Source organism: Solanum lycopersicum, chromosome 8 (assembly GCF_036512215.1).
Source record: "Solanum lycopersicum chromosome 8, SLM_r2.1".
In the NCBI taxonomy this organism is placed as follows: domain Eukaryota; kingdom Viridiplantae; phylum Streptophyta; class Magnoliopsida; order Solanales; family Solanaceae; genus Solanum; species Solanum lycopersicum.
In genome coordinates, this window is record NC_090807.1 from 15,718,369 (window position 1) to 15,724,825 (window position 6,457).

At 32.0% G+C, this 6,457-nt stretch overlaps 1 long non-coding RNA gene across 1 annotated transcript; it reads left to right on the top strand.

Moving 5' to 3' along the window:
- Positions 1-2,434: 2,434 nt before the first annotated feature.
- LOC101247642 (uncharacterized) lies at positions 2,435-6,457 on the top strand. The gene is made up of 2 exons (XR_183009.5): positions 2,435-2,797; positions 5,836-6,457. It is a non-coding gene; the product is annotated as an uncharacterized lncRNA (long non-coding RNA).

Here is a 6,457-nt window from a genome sequence, read left to right on the forward strand (position 1 = left end):
CCTAAAAATTCTTTTAAATGGTTAATTTTCTTGTAATAAATGTTACCAAGACAAGCTAATTCTGAGACCATCATAAACGAAAGTTGAGATTGAATTCTCTGTGTTCTAGGAACGTATACAAATATTTGTGGACCTAGTCATCCAACTAGTAGATTGTTTAGATATTTAATGGTCCTAATAAATGTTTCTTCTATATGGCTCATGTGTGCTTATTATTATCTTGCAACTTGATGTTTGCAAAAAATTTTGGCACAAATTATTATGTTATATGCACAATTTTCTTCAGATTAGTTCATTAAATGATAGGATCATGACTCACCTAAAGGGTGAAGTAATTGATAAGAAATAAATCTGAAAATTACTCTTGGATTAACAATATTGAAATTTACTCATATAATAGTAATCAGAAATTTACCAAAGCAAAAGGTACATGATGTAGTAAACGTGGAGTTTACGAGTACTAATAATTTTATTAGTTGGCATGAATAATTTGGTCATCCCAAAGATGTGCATACTGAGTAATGAACAAACATTGAAAAACTAAAAGATTCTTCAAGAATTCTTTACGTTGCTTGTTCTCGTGATAAAGTTGATTGGATCAATTAAAGTTGGGACTAAATCCCTAAATTCTGAAAAGTATAAAAGGTGAATATGGGCCCGTTCACCTATTATTTGATATGATAAAAAGATGCATCTATGAGATAATCACATGTGCGTTTGTTGTCAACATGTAGTTTGACATTCACAAAATTGTTTGTGCAAAAATAATTGAGTTAAGAGCACAATTTCAGAATATATAATCAAGATAATTTATCTTGATAATATTGATAAATACTCAAGATGATGTGACACTAAATGTCTCAAATAATAAAATCATTGTTTATGAAAATAAAGCTTCTTATGTTTATATGAAATCCGATATTGCATACAAAATTAATTGTACGTGTCAAACTAATAAATTATGATTAGATTTTCTTTCAATTAATTTATGGTTAGGGACCAAATATTTTTCATCTGTTTATTTTGGTATGTAGTATATAATCAATGAATATACAACGATGCACAAAGATAGATTCTCCAAATGATTGAGATATATGTAAGTTTGTATAACATAAGGGGGAGACTAGAAGCAACAGAAGAGTAGTAAATACTCCTATTAAATGTACCTTAAGGATAAAGTCTACGACATGCATGAAGCATGATAGACCGGTCAATTCTAATAAAATAATTCTTGAAAAAGGGAGGAGGATCAAAGAATCAAAATGATCATACCAAGGAGACAATGTGCTCTTGGAGAGCCTACGACAACACTTTATGGAACCTCATCAGAGGGGTAGCAACCTAAATATAATAAAGTGATGAGATCTCAATAAGTTATATCGTATTGTGAATCAATGCAGAATGATATATCGTTGACGATATCTTTGATACAATAACGTGCAATTTTGTAAAGGATTATGAGGATATAAATTCTACGTCTATTAAAGCATGGTGGTGTAGAAATAGTTATCAAGTGAAAAGTAGAATGGTTCACCTTGGTAAGCGTAAAACTTATTTGACTCGCAATCTAGACACTTGAAGATGTCATACATCTGATATTGAATGTTGTCACTTGACAAAACTAATATGAAAACTATCCAATGAGTTCGAAATCTAGCATATACAAGGTTTTAGAAAACTTGTTTATCATCCTCATAAGAATTAAATAGATTCAAAATGCATAGAACATATACAAGTATTGTTATGCAAGTTGATAACTATAATTGAAACTCTTAAAGAGTTTTCAAAAGGCAATAGATTATTTGCTTAAAGAAGTAGTAGTAAGGAACTTGCAGAAATCTTTGATCCTGAAGGGAAATTTCACAAAAGCAGATAGAAGAAATCATATTTCATCAAGGTTTTTCTACACTCGTGAGCTCCCAAGAATGGTGATATCAACATGCAACATGTTTTTTCAAGTAATACTATAATTGATTTATCCACCAAGTCTCTACCGACTACAACTTTCAAGAAGATGATGTTCAAGCTTGGAAAACGAAGATCCAAATCTCTTGATTGATGTTCTCATGAGGGAGTTAATACGTGAAGTACTCTTTTTTCCTCACAAGGTTTTGTCCCATTGGGTTTTCCTTGTAAGGTTTTTAATGAGGCATCCATAATGCGTATTATTAGATATGTGTACTCTTTTTCCTTCTCTAGATCTTTTCTCCACTGGATTTTATCTTATAAGATTTTAACGAGGCACATAATCTACCGACATTCAAGGGGGAGTGGTATAAACAATTTGTATTATAGTGAATGTCTAATTATGTGAGTCCTTTTAGGATATGGGTTAGCAATCCTACTTGGGGACAAAGTTAAGTTTTCCCTATAAATAAAGGTTTTCCTTCATTGTAAAGAAGATCGATAAATCCTGAATATACTTCAAGAGAAATAAGAAGTCTAAATTTTTATAGTTTCATAACAAAATTATTAAAAAATATATATTTTTTGGATAGTAAGACCAATTAAAAACATTTTAACTTTAGGAAAGTAATTGGGATTTCATCGACTTCTTTCACGTTTTCCTCATCTCTTAAGCTCATACCCAGACCCATTTTCCTTCACTCCAAAACTCACATGTAGAAGCAGAGATGAAATCAATAGAAGAATTAAGTGTAGATTAAGCTCGAAGATCATTCAAAGCTCCAAGCTCAAAGCTCTCCAAGTGAACCTCACGCCTCTCTCCAAGCAGATATTTTCAAAGTAAAGGAGTATAATCGAGAAGGTTTGCTTGCCAATCTACCAAAAAATTGAGGTTAATATGCATATTTCAAGATATGTGAGGTTAATGTGCAAATTTTCATTTATAGAATCAGTTCGAATGAAGATTGAGTGATTTTTTTTTGTAAATCTCAAGCTCTATGAGGTCAATAATTGTTGCGATCTTAAGTTTAACTCATTTTTTCTTTTTCATTAGCTATATTTCTTATTATGTGCTTGTGATGTTCTTAGATTTTTTGTTTATGGCGGTGTTTTGATCTTCTGTGCGTACCTTGAGTAATCGTCAAACAGATTGCTACAACCCTTGCCCATACATACAGGTAGTGGTTGGTGGGTAAACTTGCCACAAATATTGAAGAAGATGAGTGTATGTCCTTATTATGTTTCTTCTCTATAGCTTGTTGAAGTTTAATATCCTACAAAATGGTGTATGTTCTAGACTCTTCGATTTGTTTTCCTCTCCAATTTTTTCTGAGTTGATGTGAGTTTCTGTTTTAATATGTTGATGTGAGTTTTTTTGCTTTAAATCTTGTATGAATTCATGTAATTTCATCTGTAATTCATAGTAGCAGTTTACATGTAAGGGATTATTGTTGCTTCAATACTGAATATCTAGGAATTAGTCACTTGTTTATGATGAGTGACTTGGTGTAACTAAAAGCATTTTAGGTTATCTCTGAGGTACAAAAAGTTGATATGCAGGGGAAAGGAAAAAAATTTGATATAGGATATTTGATGCCATTCCAAGTCTTATAGTAGTAATCTGCTCTAGCAACTACTTTATTAAGTTATTCCAAAAATAGTTTTACCATTTTATAAGTAGATTAAAGTGTTATTATAGTTTTCTTAGAGATGTATATAGTGAGTTATTATAAGTCTATTAAGAGGAAAACACAAAAGGAAAATTCAAGATAAACTAGTTTTCACAAATCCGTGAAACCGCGATGTCGAGGAATGTAATAGCCAAAATCCTGAATGATTCCACGTAAATGAAGGAAATGAGTAACTAAAATGTACACAGATAATATTCAGTTTCCATTAGAAGTTGTACAGACCTTGATCATAAAGGTTCTATTGAAACCACTAGAAAAAAATCCCCCAAATAGAGCGATTATGGATGCAAATAAACCTAAGCATAAAACATGCCATTGCACATGAAGTGCGATATCTCATTTATAGGGAATCGTAAGATTTCACTAAATGATAATGAGTATGTAAGTTTTGTAAGCAACAGAGCAATTTCAAGTAAAATGTAGAGTTCTGAGTAAGTTAACAACATTTGTTAGTGCTAGACGAGGGACTATCAGTACAATTTTGCAGAATTGTGTTTTCACAAAACTAATGTTGACAAGAGTTGAGCTTGAAAAAAGCAGTAAGGATTCATATAACTGATCCCAACTTGTTAGACAGTGAGACATAATTGTTATTGTTGTGTTCCTACAAAATTCAGTACCAGCTTGTTAACATGTTAGATACAACTACATCTCAATCCCAAGCAACTTGGAAACAATAGATGATATAAGAATGAAATATTTCATCAAACTTAAAAATTTAGAAAGTAACAAAAACCTCATATCCTTAGTCAAAAGAACTTTCTAAACAGTTGCGGAGGATTCATTCTTTTCCAGTTACCATTAGGATGATCTATACCATGAGCGTTGAGGCTGAAAGAATAATTTTATACTTTTAATTCGCATATAACTTTTATTAATATACATCCTAGAAAAGCAAGATCATAGTTTACACATAATAGCAATAAAAATCCTGGATGCAGATTCACCGATTGAGTCAATCCAGCTATATAATAGTATTCAAATTGGGAGCATGTACGTTATATTTAAGTTCTATTTCTCAGGTAGTTCATTTTTTTCAGGAAATTGTTGTGTTTCTTTCTTTTGTCCTTGTTCTTGTATTGCTATGTGTATATTTTTAGGTTCATGTGGCTGATCAGCAAATTTCGCCAACCATTGTTGACCCATACATTCTCTAATTTTTCTTATTTATGTGTTTAAAAATAAATCTATTTTTTGGTTTAGAGAATGAAAATTCCCTAGCATATAAAATTGATGGTAAGTAGACTTAATCCCGATCGAGCAGGGTATACTGATGAATTTATAAGTGGCATGGATGAGTTTGTTAAATTTTCTTGTTGTCAACAGAAGTATTTGTCTTGAAAAGTTATAAGGTGTTCTTGTAAGCGTTGTAAAAATATGAAGTTCCTGACACCCGATGAAGTTAATTTGCATGTTTTTCAAAAGGGTTCACAGTAGGATATTAGTATTGGACGTCACATGGAGAGGAGGTTTCTTCAGTTAATTTGAATAAACATATCTATTCAGGTGCTTCAGGTAGTAATCAAGGATGTGACTTTGACATGGCCTCAAGCAGTCAATGTAAAATTCAAGAAAACAATGTTGAACACGTAAATAGATATGAAGATATGGTTTATGAGCTGCTGGTATAGAATTTAAACATCTAGTTGAACTCAATGTAGAAGAGTCTCTGAATTTGGGTGCTACAAGATTTTACAAAATGCTGAATTCAGCTTAGAATCCCTTATGATATATTCAATGAAACCTCACAAAGTGAGACGTGACTAAGGTTGTTCCCGGAATCTGTGTGTTGTATCAACTTTATTCATTCATAATTCTGGCCAGGTTTGAACGTCTTTACAGGTTTTTTTGTGGTCCTTGAATCTGTGTGGTGTATCAAGCTGGAATCATGGTCCAACATTTTGGTGCTGCTTGCTAGTAATCCTTCGTTACATAAACTTTGTGTATATAAAGGAATATTTGATAACTTTGTCAAGAGACACACAACTAAATAAATGACTAGCTCCTGCCAATTCTCTGGCACACATTAGCAGTTGTTAAACATAACCATGCCCCTTATCCAGAGATAAAACCAAGTCAAACAAATGACATGATCAATAGCGAGTTGTCATCCTAAGATCTTATGTAGTCATATATTATTTATTAATATCAATGTTGAGAAGTATATTGCTTTTGATGGTTTCTAGTTAATAGTGATATCTAGATATAAAATTGTCTCATATAACTTGTTTTGATGCAGAATACGTTTGAAACAAAGAAACAAGAATTATTAGCTTCTCAAAGTGCATCAGCTGCTGAAGGAGAAACTAACATAGCTGGTCAACCTTCTCAATTAACACAAATGATAATCTGGGTTCAATCTGTTGGTGGAAGGAAAAAAAGAAGAGTTAAAGGTCTTGGCTCGCTGGGTCGATCTGTAAAGGCATCTTCCAAAACAATCAACATCATCTTTATCAAGGGAAATTGATGAGATGATTAAAGCTCAGGTAAATGCTTCCATTGTTGACTAATATGCTCAATTGCAGAAAGAGAGTCACAAAATAAGAGGATGAGGAGGGAATTGGACTTATTTAAGAAGCACATATACAACACATCATCTTCAAATGAGCAATAATCTCAAGAAGACAATCAAGCTTATGAGGATGAAAGTGGTGATGACTCTGATAGCGTGAATGATAGTGGTTCTGCCCATGACTCTGATAGCGTGAATGAAAGTGAGGATTGAGATAGTTGATAGTGCTATTTAGGATTCAAATTTTAGTTGTTTTTGTTTTTGTCCATTTGAATCATAAACTATTGATCCTGCGGGTTTCTTTTCATACAAATTATAAATTATGAATAAAGTTTTTTGTTGAATGAAA